Here is a 14,212-nt window from a genome sequence, read left to right as displayed (position 1 = left end):
AAACTTTGGGTCTGGTAACTTGTACTATAACAATGATAACACATTTACATGTGTTGGTCACCATTCCATGTCTTAATGCCTGTTCTTCTAATACATAATTTTTTAAATTTTTTTTTTTTTTTTAAACCCCTTACCTACCTCATTATAACTCGAGTGCAGCAGTAAACTGTGCACACCATATCTATAGTTAAAAACAGGTCTCACAAAGGACTTTGAAACAGCAATACTATTTTAACCCTGACAGACAAGACAGTTCTCCCTCAGGTTAGGCAGACATTACAGCAGTCAGTCACCCTGCTCTCTGCTTAGAGACAAATGGAAAGAAATAGTTGCTTTTAGAGAAAGAATTCATCCGAGGCTTTTACTTCAGGATGAGACAGAGAGCACCTCAGACTCCATTACCCTGGAGATTAGACCTGCACTGGTTTAAAAAGGAGCCTTTTATAGCTGGCTGAGATGCAGGCACCTCCATTGTAGATACCAAGTTAGGTGCCTTGTATGCAAAAGACAAGGCAATAAAACAAACCCATATAGATGTGAGCCTGAACAGTTTCATTTGAGTCTGGCACCAGTTCGACATTAGAAACCACCCTAATCTCCTCCTACCCCTGCTACCACCCCTTTCAAGCTATCACCATCTTTCAAACCTGCCCTTTGGCAGCTACTCCAGGACAACCTCAATCTGCTGTACACTTGTCCAGGTAATGTGTTTCCTCACCCTTCCTCCACCAAATCCAAAACTTGATCTGAATGAAACTGATAAGCTTTTCAGTTGGGGTGGATTATTTTCCTTATACAATTACAGAAAGAGGTAGTTGGCAGTGGGAAAGAGATCTCTTCTTTCTAGTGGCAACAACACAGACTACCATCACCCTAAATCAGCCCTGAAACTGCATCATTAGCAGATAACAATAATTACTGTGCCAGGGTCACCTGCTTGTAGGGCATCTCTTTCCCATGCTGCTTTAAAGGAGAATTCATGACTCAAACAACTACAGCTGGTCCTTCTGGTGTCTGGTCAGTAAGCATTTGCACCTGTGCCCAACATGAAATAGGTTTGGAAGCACAGGTGAAAACAGGAACAATCCCCAAAGTCTTTTTTTGTGTAATTACCTTGTTTTCATGAAAGAGGTTTGTCTCTTTTTTTGTTTTCTTGATCAATTTTGCAAAAGCAGGCATACTAACAAGCTACTATTGAGAGCAAAGCTCTGCAGAACTGGATCCAGATGTGTATGCTCAGGCTGGTTCTGTGCAGCCTGAATTTTCTTTTTCTGGGTGGAAATTTCCTCCTTGCTTACCAGTGGTGAGCATAAGGTATCTGATTTTAGGACAATCCACATTTGTCTGGGTGCACTTTCAGAGTTGCAGTGTTAACCTTTCTGTACATAATCATGGGAAAACACACACTTAAAATGAGTACATGTGAATATCATTTAGAGTATTATGATTACAGAAATCAACTATAGAGACAGTTTTATTCTTCATCTTCTAATTGCAGTTGTAAGTTCTTAACTGCAAGTGCCATATTTTCATTAAATGTCTAAATAAATCCTCATGATATGTGGCCCTCATATATGACGGAGGGGGGACTCCTGCAGCACTGTAATAAAAAAGAAACAGCAACAAGAATAACTGTGCCCTTGCTTCTAAGCCATGCCATGATGTTTGTTCAAATTCCCAGCAAATTAATCCTGAGTCCTGTATGTGAATGGTTTCAGTTTTAAGACCTATTTCCTATATTGCTGCCTGGTTTTAAGGTCTACAGGTGAAAGAGTAAGCTTGAAAGCAAGTGTGCTGGCAATTTGTCCATATATGTAAATGTGCAGTGTGATATCTATGTCTAGTCATGATTTTTTTCAGTAGGGAGGATAATTAAATGCATAGTAATACATGGCAGTAGCTATGATATTACCTCTTCACAGCTGAGCTGCCTGTATACAGGACTCAGTTCCTTCTTTGGCATTCCCAGAAGCAGAACCACACTGGTTATGTGATCCTAATGCTGTTTTGTAAACTGATCGTGGCTTCTTCCCATTTCAGTTTCAGTACTGAGAGAAACCTGATCCAATGTGTTTGAACACAAGACCAGGGACCAGATGCAAACGAGTTCCAATCCTGACATAGTAACATCCTCTTTGGAGCCTTGGGCAAGTCACTTAGATTTTGCATTTTAAAGCTTTGAATTTTGTTCTGTAAAATAGTTATAAAGATGGTGTTAGCCTGAGCCACATCTGTTGGGGGGAGAAATGCTTATACCTTCTTTTTAAATAAGAGGAAGGGTGCTAGGCAAGAAGTGTTATGAGAGCTACATCTGAGCAGCAAAATTCAGATACTTAACCTAGCCTGGCTGTCCCTAAAGATGAAAGAGCACTGGGATTTACAGTTCAGTATGACCTTGATGAATTTTTATTCATAGAAGCAAGCAGTTGACCTGGTTTTGCTAGAGTTTTAGGATTTCTTTTTCTTCTGTACCTTTCACATGCCCCGTTCAATTGCTTTTTCCCATCAGCAGAAAAGGTCATTCTCATTAGGAGACAAATAACGCAAATTGGATGCATCCAATTTGCATATTTGAATATGCAAACGACACACTTCTCATTTTTCTTCCCAAGTACTGACCTCTGAGTCAAATGAAATTTATTCTACCCTAAACTGAGACTGAGCTTCCATACAATAAAGATGATTTGGTGTCACGGGGTGTCTGATGTATTTTATGTATTTGTGATTCTAGAAGTTTGATGGCAGACAGAAAGCCCGTGGCTGGATTTCACAAGAATGAAAAATCAGAAGTCAGCTTAGGTTCCGGTTTTTGTGTAGAAACAGAGGTGATTGAGCAGAATTATTAGGCCTGTTCAAGACCATCATCAAAAATTGTTTTAAAGACCACTGCTTAAGATTGATGTTACCAGCAGCCCCTTGATGTGGACTGGGAATGTAGCCATGGAACAATCCCAGCCTCCAGCAATGAGGAAACAGAGATTCAAGGTTACTTGGAAGCTGAGATGCTTTAAATAGCACATTTTGATGCTTGCTTACCTTCTGGACTGACCATACTCAGGATTGTCCTTTTATTCAATAATTGCTGGGAATGCTTATTAGATGAGAAAAATCTTGCCATCATAACTGGTGATGGATTACACACTTGTGTTCTGTAGCTGAATTTAAAAACATTTCTACATTTTTTTCATTAGTAACTAGGTTGAATAAGGGTGTGGTCCAGTATTGCTCCCAAGTTCCTTCAAAAATAACGACACACTAAAGGATTGTAATACATCAAAAATTTAATTACATTAAAAGTGCTTACTAATGTTTTGTTATTGCTCTGTTTAACCTTGGCATCTGCACGCCATCCATTAATTTATTTCAGTAAAAACTACAGGTCACATTGTGAAGTTTTTGTATAATATTTCTATGTAGTCAAAACTCCCACTTTTTTTTTTTTTTTGCCAGAATATAACTTCACTTAAGATATTGATTTGGGATATGTGGCTTTGTGCATGCAGTGATTCATCTAACAGAGGAAGGTAACAAAGGTAATGCTTTAGTTTATGTATATTTCAGATTTTTGTATAATAATGTTTTTTCAGTTTATAGTACTAAACTTATTAATTATAATATTTAATTCAAGCAGTCATTTAAATATTTCCTCCATATTAAAACAAGGAGTTTATTTGGGGCACAGACTTCAATACTTCAATACTCTTCTTAAGCAAATAACATATAAACTGCATAATAATTAACTGACGAGACACTCCAGCAGTAATTAGACTTTTTTTTCATATACATAACCACATTAACTCATATGCAAATACTATCAGCTGCTGCTTCTTTGTAAAGTCAAACCCACTATTTTTAGAAAAGTCAATAGACAGCGATTTTGTAAAAAAAAAAACAAAACGGATAATACCAGTACCTTGATTCAAATTAACTCATCATAAGAAGTCATATATTTTGGCTCTTGTAAAGAAATTCTATACAGATCACTATGCAATCCTGATTTCCACATCAGGTTATTTTAATACAGTGTCAGGGTAACTATATTTCAGAGAACTTTAAGTAGAAATAAAAACAAGCACACACGTATAAATAGATATATAATTGCACAGACATATTATGAATAAGTATGCATAGAAATTCATTTAACCATTTGAAAACATACACTTTAAAGTCTACTGTATGAGTAAATCTTTAAACAAACTCTTCCAAAAATGCAATAAACTTGTCCCAGTGACCTTGTGCATGAGAATTTATTTCATAACATAGGGCAGGAAACACTATTTGAAAATCATTGTCTATAGTGATTTCTTGACTCAGTCCTTTATGAGGGTCGTGTATATGCAGAGCAGATGGAAATATAGTTCCTTACATTTTCTATTACTCTCAATACTAAAAATGGCATTGGTAAGGCAGAAGAGCATATTTGTGATTGCTTTGAGTGTGCAGTGTAGCTCATGAGAAATTCTGTAAAGTGTGGTTGGAGCTCCCTCTGCTCAGTTGTACCATTCCTTCTGCTGTAGGAACACATAATGAACTGGCTCAGGGAACTAATCCCAATTACATTTTTTATTTTTGCTAGGTTATTTTCCACGGGCCTGTCTGACCATGTATTGCTGTGTCAATACTGCTGAAATAGTAGGAACAAATTGAGCAACAACAAAGCTGGGCAGGGTCAGTGCTACAGCCTGACTGCTCAGGTCCTTTCATGAGGTGCTAAAATGAAATCCTCACTTGGGTTTTTCAGCAGTTCTGTGGAGGTTACCAGCCTGCAGCAATAAAAAAAATCAATTAGATGTGGGAAACTTTCAGTAGTACAGCCACTGCTGCAGGATTACTTCACAAGTGCCAAATTATATGATAAATTTTATATCATGAATGGCTGAAACAGTTTTTGATTTGGTGAGTCTGTAAGGTTCTTTAGGCCACAGAGGAGGAATTTGAGGCTTCCTTCAGAGCTTTTTGACAGGAATTTGATGTCCCCACAAATCTGTGATGTTTCACTGTATGACCAGAAAATATGAAGGGTAGAAGGATACACCAGCAGCTCCTGCTGTGTGGTTGATGGTGGCACTGGAGATGGCAGTCAATGGTGGGGACATAAGAGAGAAGAAGGGAAGCCATTAGAAAATTGCATCCACTAAGGTGCTACCAGGATTTCACTGTGGTGTGTGGGGTGAAGAGAACTTGGAAAGGTTATAAGCAGAAAATCCAAACAAATACCATAGCATATAGTGTTATTTAGGACAACAGAAACGGTGAATAATATTTGTTGGCAGCCTGAAAGCATTCAGGATTACATGTCACTTTGGTAACAGAGATGAATGGAGAAGACCCACCTGAGAGAGGCTGTTTGGTTTTGTACTTTGTTGATAACATCCAGGTGTTAATACACAGAGACAGCAAATAGGTCTGAAATTATATTCTAATTATATTAATTCTGGCAAAATGTGACTACAAATGGACCAAAGCATGCTGTGGGCTAGGGTTTAAAAAAGGTGATGGTATGAGGTCAGTGCATGCCCAGTATTGGCACTTGAGGGGTGGAGTGGGGTGTGGGGGCTACAGAAAGAGGGTTCAGCACAGACATGACTGCAGAAACAGTAAAACTCTGCCATATCCTATGCAGCATCACTGGGACTTCAAAGAATGCCACATCCTATACAATAATTGAACAGCAACTACAAACTGCAGAGTAACTTCCTATGGTTTGTTGTTTTTACTGTTCAGGATGAAGTGGCCCCTTTGTATCCAGGTTTCCCAGTGTGCTTTACAGTGCTTTTTAATGTAGGATTTTAATGTATGCTTAGCTTTTGACAAGTCAACAAACAATACAAAAGATGTTTCTGTAAAAGCAAGTAAGTTTTGAGTTAACAACACACAAGATGCAATACAATATGAATGTACCCCATGAATATATCCTGTCCATGTTAACTTTTGACTGTCTTTCACTTTAAGTAATTGATTCCTGACAGAATATCATGATTTAGAAACAAAAGGCTGTCTCAAACAGGTGTCATCTTTTTAAACTTACAGTACTGCATATAGAAATACTACATTCTGCAAGTTTAAAAGTCACCAGTTTGTAGGGAACGTGCTTCAAAGAAGAATGAATGAATAATGTACCTTCTTTTACACTGAAGAAACTCCTTAGCTCTGTGCTTCCCTAAAAGCTCTGCAGCCTTCTACCCACCCATGTATGATACAGTCAGTATATTCAGCAGCTCTGAACTTGTCACATGTTGGGCCATATGGAGCTCTATGCTTTTTTTTTTCCATATAAGGTAGGATCAAGGCATTTGGAAATTCTGACTAGAAGAGTCATATCCATGTGAAACATGGAAAATAGTGGGAATTGGCTTGGGGTAATAAAGCTGAAGGACACCTATAGCAAGGCCAAAGGTATCATTATCTCCTTGGGCCAGGGAGAAGATGCATTCCTGTGTTGGGTAGTAGTTACTACAGGTTGAGTCAGGCATGATCACATTTTTTATGAGAAATGGTGTCTATACTATTATCATACACTGAGGAAGAAAGGATGAATAATGACACTTTCAGCTGTATGGAGATCCAGCTGGGAGTTCTCCCATTAGCAGCAATAAGAGAGCAGGGCACACCTGGCTAGGTGAAGGTGGCATCTTATGCAGTTTAACAAGTTCAGGATGCATTTGGAGGCCACTGATGTAGACAGACCTTCTCCTCTGCTGTTTCTGTGTTGAAAGACCAGGAGACACCTTTCCTATGGGTAGGATTCAGCTAACAGTGAGAGGGTTTAGGGAGGCTTCATCCAGGCTGTGGATGAGATTTACTGAGGGGATGGCAAATAGGCCAGGGGAAGTGGCACTGTCATGAAGAGCTTTTGCCTCTGCCTGCACACCTTTATTTGGAGCACAGGAAAACCTGAGACAGAGTAAGATGGTGACATTGCATAGCTATGGTGGCATATGCTGAGCCCACATCACTGGGGGGAAATGACAGGGTCTGATTCTGTAGTTGGCCTTTCCTGGATGCAGGGGGCTCCATGAATCCTCCAATCTAGGAAGCAGCCTCAGATATTAGGCTGATAAAAGGCTTTCAGATTTTGATTAGACCATCCAGGCAGAAGATGGGGCAGAGAGAACATCTGTAATGTTTTTAACATAGTTAAAAATCTCAAGTTTTATGGGGGGGAAGGGATACACCAGGACATCATAGCAGCATGACTGATGCCCATGCCCCACCACTCTTACACTGTGATAATGGACTTTTTTTAGCAAGGATGTAGACTGGCATCACTGGAACTGAATGCCTGGAACAGTAGATCCCTTATTTTGAATTACAGGACATACAGACATGTACACATAGGAGCTTTCCCAAAGGGTTCCCACAGCTTCAGGTTAACTTCTGGATGAATCCAGGATGAGGCAGGGTGAGGGTTTGTTTGGTTGTTTGTTTTTTGTTGTTGTTTCTGTTTGTTTTTGTTTTGTTTTGGGGTTTTTTTTGTTTTGGTTTTTTTTGGTTGGATGTGGGTAATCTCAGCTGCCTACCCAGAGGTCAGTGGATAGATGTGGCACAGGTGGAGATTCCCGGTGGATGTTGTCAGAGCCTACTGGAACATTCAGGGCCCTCAAAGCCTGCCCCAAGAAAAGGCTCAGTAGGGTCTCTGCTTGTACTTAGTCTGAATGTCACTGCAGGTGTCCCAAGGAACACAGGAAGATAGAACTATCTATTTGGTGTCTGATAAGTGTCTGCCTAGTTTGAGCTGGCTTCAGCAAGGACTGTCCTTTACAAGATATTCTCTTGTGGATTTTTTATTCTTCTTTTTAGCTGGGGTCTGGCACAGTCTTTGGCAACAGCCTCTCTAAGCCTTTCACAATAGGTGGAAGTGAAGAAAGTGGATGACCACAGCATCACAGGAAGTTTGGGTTTGGAAAGGACCTTGAAAGACCATCGAGTCCAACCCCCCTGCCAGAGCAGGGTCACCTACATCAGGTCACATCCAGGTGGGTTTTGAATGTTTCTAGAGAAGGAGACTCCACAACCTCCCTGGGCAGCCTGTGCCAGTGCTCTGTCACCCTCACAATGGAAAATTTTTCCTTGTGTTTATAGGGAACCTCCTATGCTCAAGTTTATATCCCTTGCCTCTTGTTCTGTCATTTGGCATAATTGAGAAGAGCCTGGCACCATCATCTGTCTCTCTCCCGTTACATACTTATAAACATTGATGAGGTCACCCCTCATTTTCCTCTTCTCCAAGCTGAAGACCCCCAGCTCCCTCAGCCTTTCCCCCTAAGAGGGCTGTTCCACTCCCTTCATCATCTTTGTGGCTCTGTGCTGGGCTGTCTCAAGCAGTTCCCTGCCCTTTATGAACTGAGGGGCCCAGAACTGAACACAATATTCCAGATGTGGCCTCACCAGGGCAGAGCAGAGTGAAAAGAAAACCTCTCTAGCTGAGAAGTGTGTGGACAGTATTCTCTAGACAAACCTTGGGTTTGGAGGAGTTGTGGGAAGGCTGCATGCTTTACTGTAGGTTGTGTAGATTTAGCTTTCCTCTTGCCCAGGCCAAGGACTATGGCTTACTATAAAATTAAAAAAAAAACTGAGCAGGTGCAGTGTGATAAGTGAGTTTTAAAGGAATGGAATTCAATTTCAATGGAATTTCAATTCTCATGGAATGGAGTGAGGCTGCATCAGGGGAAGTTCAGATTAGGAAAGGGTTCATCACTGAGAGGGTTTTTTGGCACTGAGCAGGCTCCCCAGGGAAGCAGTCATTGCACCAAGCCCCTTAGAGTTCAGGGAGCATCAGGATCATATGGTTTTGGTCATATGGTTTAGTTTTAGGTAATCCTGAGAGGGGCTGGGAGCTGGACTCAGTGATCCCTACGGGTCCCTTCCAAGTTGAGATATTCAATGATTCTCTGTGACATACCACATGTAAAACAGGGTCAAGGATTATGTATGTGCCTTGTAGCATAGACATATATGTAACATTCAACATTGGATATCTCTGCTGTTGTAATCACTGGCAGGGTGTGTATAATTTGAATGTAAATGTCAAAGGAACTCTAAGTAGGAAGATGAAAATATTTTAAGGAGTTGAATGAATCACAACCTATTTCTTCTTCTGTCTTCCCAACTTCAAGACAGTATGAAATCTCCCCAGTCATCTATTTGAATATTTAGATACACCTAAATATTTAAAGTCACAAGGGATGGCTTTTGCTTTTATATGAAGGCCACAGGACCAGGGATTTGGTCATCCCAGGGATTTGATGAGGTAACTGCATGAAGTTCTTCTGGTCAGGAGACTTGACAGGACTTGACAGTTGTAGTGGCCTTTTTTAGCTTTACAGCCTTTGATGCTAGCAATAAGCTTTAACAGGAAAGAGAAACCTTAGAATGGCAAAGGCCAGAATTTTTAAAAGTGCATTTTATATGAGTGGTGCATGAAGGAGTATGTGCTGAAATTTATTTGCAATGTCCTTGAACAACATTGATATCTCCAGATTAGGTGGTGCCTGTGGAGGAAACCTATTCATTTTACTAATGAGACAGAAGAGGAAGATAAAGATTTTAAAAATGCCTGGCATCATATTTTATTAGTCACCCAATATAATTATTGACAGGGATCAAGAATGTTAAGTTCCAGAAAAGAACTGCTTATTAGCTTAGCACTCCTGAGATGCATTAAACACATTTGAATTTAATTAGAAAGGAGTATCCATGATTTAAGAATAAATCTTGCCCCTATTAATTTTTGAAATTAAGATGATTTATTTCCTTTAAAATTTCTAGCATTTTGGATAAAAGTCCTTCATAAAAGGTGCATGGCTCACTTTCAAAGACTAAATTTATACAGTGTGATTTCATAAACCAGACTGAAAAATGGTTGTAGTTTAATACTTGATGGTGTTTTTTTTTTTTAGAAACCAAAGAAGAATATTCAAAAAGAGCAGAGAAACAATGAAAGGTAAGCAACCAACAAAACTCATTGAGAAAGCACAGATGTAGTGATGGGTGCAGCATGTGCACCCTATAGCCTGTGCACCATGGTGTGAAAGTGTAATGCTGAAGTGCTGTGTGTGCAACAAACCAAAGTGGAGCAGGGACTGGAGTCTCTTTACATGGCATGACAAAAGCACTTCAGGAATGTCCTTACAGAGCACATCAGCTTACCTAGACTGAAGAGAAAGCACAGGGGCAAAGAAAACATCTGTTCTGTAAAAGCAAAAAAATTACTTGTGACACTTTGGCTCTGGAGACGTATGCTGCTGCTATTATTCAACCAATAGTAAAGCAACATAAAAGCTTCTAATGATTATTTGCTAACATAAAAATTATTGGCTTGACTCTCAAATAACTCTTTTGGATCCTATTATGACGTTGCCATGGAACCAATGTGTGATCTTGGCAAGCTCATACTCCATATGTGCAAACATGACACTTTCAACCAGTAAAATAAGAGTTATATGTATTTAATATGTAAGGAAATACCCGAAGATGAGAGAGAAAAAAAGACAATTTGATTTTTATAAAAAAACAGGCTTGAAAATGACTGTTTTTGAAGGATGTATTTATTCTAACCAACAAATCACTGCTGATATTACTGGCAGATGACACAAAAAACGTTGGCAAATACAGGAAATTGCAGTGGTAAATTGCAAAGATGAGCTAATCATACACAGCAGTCTTGAAATGTTTGGGAGGCAGGAAACAGAAGAGGCTTGAATTCAGTCAAATGTCCATGGATGCACCAGGAACAAGGAATCAAAGTCCTGTATACAAAACTGGGGCTGTATCTGGAAAATGATGAATTATGCATTGCTGCTGGTTGATACCAGCAAAGTTCAGAGGTAGCCACTGTCTTCTACCTCAAGGAAATTATTGCTGTGGTATTTGAATGACAATGTTCCTAAAACTGGCTTTGCTCTATATTATCAAATAAATGGATGTGGCAACCCAAAACAAAGACAGAGCCATTAATCTTAACTTGGGCCTGCCACAAGGAAGCCTTTTACCTGCAGCCAGACTTCTGACAGCAGAAAGACAGCAGTAGACACGAGTTTCTTCAATTGCAGATCTTGTCTGCTGCTGGGAAGTAATGATGTTTTTTCCCTCTGAAGCTATGTGCTGTTTTCCTCTGTAATGACTAAAATGGTCTGAAATAATATAAAATAAAGAGGTGATTTTATATCTGTTCATAGCTTTGTTGAAAATGAGATGAGAATACTGTTTTTAACTCTTTTGCCTATTTTTTAAAAGTCTGGAGACAATGCAGGAGAGAAAAAAATTTTGAGGTCATGGTTGAGAAAAATCTTTAAAAACTAAAGTTACATAAATATTTTTAACTGTCTGTAAAGGGGGGTTTCAAGTGGATTGTGATGAACAGGAAATATCAAGTATTGAAGTTCTTAGCTAGGAACAGCAGAACAAGAACCATAGAAGCTGAAGGCAATAAAATTCAAACCAGAAATATTATTTGAATACACGTCAATCAGATATTGAACACAGCATAAAAAGTAGTGAGTTTTCACTCTTTTGATCCGTCCACTCTAGCTGAACACATTTGTGATGCTGACTGATTCAAACACTAATTTTAGGTCTCCAAACAGGCACAGATGGATGAAAGTGTGTGTGTTTTCTGGTGGCATGTTTTTTTTTTTTTTTTTGTTTCATCTGGTTTTTTTTTGGGTTTTGTTTGGTTTTTTCCTTGTTTGGGGGGTTTTAAATTTTTTTTAATTTATTTTTTTTGTCGGTTTGGGTTTTGATTCTTGGACTGTAACAATATTGACCTTGGCAGGAGCACAGGAGTCCTAACAATAAATAACTACTTGAGGAATTGCCCAAATCAGCCATGGATAAGCAGCTTGGAGCAGGTATCCCTGGGCTGGTTCAGATTGATAGAGCAGGTGAATTTTGACTTTTATGTGCACCCACATCTCCTTGAGAATTTCCTTACATTTCTAACCAAGGTTGACCTGCAGTGTGGTGTGCTTGTTGTTTTGTTGGTTTTCTTTAGTTTGAGGAGTGTTTTGAATCCTCACAGTGGGAAATGAAAAACACAGTGGAGGTGAAGGAAGCAAACCAAGATTTTAGTCACTTCATGCTGCCTGGATATGGAACTGAAGCTGTTCTAGATTTGTGGCACGAGTTATGCTTCTGTAGTTAATGCCTCTACATACTCTACATGGGTCTTCTGACTCCAGGTTCTTAGCAGTGAAACAAACTGAAGGACTGGAAGGGATTTTATTTATCATTGAACCCAGGTCCTTGGTTATTGAAAGCAATCTCACTAAATTATTTATAAACAGGCAAAGCTCTATGTTAAGAATAGTGGAGATATTTTACTCAAATGTTCATTTCAAATGCTTGTTCAAAACTCTATTACTTTGATGCATTGTTCTGTTTTTGGGAGCATAGATTTGTCAATATATTGATAAATATATATATAAAATTGAGCACATGCCTACGTGGATCTATAGTGAACTAATTTATATCCATTTTTCAACATTCTCATTTTTAAATTTCTTTGCCTTGGCTCTTTCAAAAAATATTTTATATGTTATGTCATGATATAGCATTTAGCAGGGCAGATATATATATATTTATATTTATATTTATATTTATATTTATATTTATATTTATATTTATATTTATATTTATATTTATATTTATATTTATATTTATATTTATATTTATATTTATATATATAGACATATTTAGCAATGGAGATAAAGACTGGAAGTATTTGGAACAAAACCAAATCATGCTTTTTTATTAAAAAAAAAGCAAACAGAAAAGAGAAGGTATGAATAGAAGCAAAAGCCAGTCAGCAGTACCTCAACTTGAGTTCAGATCCAAGACTGATTGATCTGGCTTTCTCAAGTTATAATACAATTCTTGCTATGTTTAGGTTACCAAATATAAGACATTGAAATGACTGCCCAATAAACAATATGAGTGTACATAATTATGATAGCTTAGTTCCCTCTCTTGGTTTTTGTTTTTCACTGTTTCTTCTTCCCCAAGCTGATTCACTTTTCCATCTGTGTCCTGTGGGTCATCCTTCAACTTTGCTCTTTGACTGTGGCTTCAACTCCAGCCATGCTACTCCCTTGTCTTGGTATTAGTATGTTTATTTTAATATACTGATTGCTGGCCTAATCTCTGTTCCCATTTTTCCACTTTGAAGGGACTTTCTGGCTTCCTCAGTTCTTAGCTCTGGTTTGTTCTGCCAACAACACTTTTTGATCCTCACACCCTGGTTATAACACCAATTTACTGCCTAGGTCTTTAAACAGGATGATGAAAGGTAGGAACCTATCTGTTCAGGACAAACATTAAGCATGACACTTTTTAAGTACAGTTTTGTTTTGTTTTTTGTTTTTTTGTTTTTTTTTTTTTTTTTGAGACATAATTTCTATGACGGCTCTGAAAGAATTAGATTTCTCTGGGGATTGGTTCTGGCATATCAAACAGTTGTCTATTTTTTCCAGCTGTGTTTGTAATAAAAAATATTACTTCTAGAGATAAACCTCATCTTCAGCTGTACTGTTCTCTCTGGACCAAGTCAGAAGAGGGGAACAACACTAACCACTCACAAGCCAAAGCCTCACATAAAGTTCATCTTGTCAGATACAGATCCTTTCAAGCCTTTTCAGCATCTGGAGAAGAAAAGGTGGCTGAAGATAAGTGGGAACACTTGAAGAAAAAAAGCCAAATGAGTAGTAAAATTGTCTGTCAGGTACAATCTAGTGCTGTGCAGGGAGTAGCTGTAAAGTCAGACAGCTTTTTCCCAAGAAACATCTCAAAGATTTTGTGCTCCCTACTCTTGCAAGTCTGCAGAAATCATTTAAAAATGGTCCTCTCCTCTTCCTACAGCCCCAATAAATAACTAGAAAATCTTCCTTCTGAAGCAGTGAACTTCAGGAGGAGAAAGGGTGGGGATATTTCTGACCTCTTACACCCATGGTATGATTCTGCCTGCAAATGCCTCCTCTGTATCTTCATAAAAATCAAAAGAATGAGGGTGAAATGGTGGTCACACTAAAACTGAAGGAAGTTCTGCATCCATTTAGAACTACAAGGCATACATTGGACAGTCAAAGATTATTTCTAACTCTAAATTTTAACAAATACTTGCTTTTAACCAAGAAAATCAGCCAGAGTCTGGGAAGTGAATATAATCTGAGTTACAACTGGCATGGATGTCATGTATAATGTATCAATAGATGTAAAC

The sequence above is a fragment of the Heliangelus exortis genome, chromosome 2 (assembly GCF_036169615.1).
Source record: "Heliangelus exortis chromosome 2, bHelExo1.hap1, whole genome shotgun sequence".
NCBI lineage: Eukaryota > Metazoa > Chordata > Aves > Apodiformes > Trochilidae > Heliangelus > Heliangelus exortis.
This window is presented reverse-complemented; position numbering follows the sequence as displayed.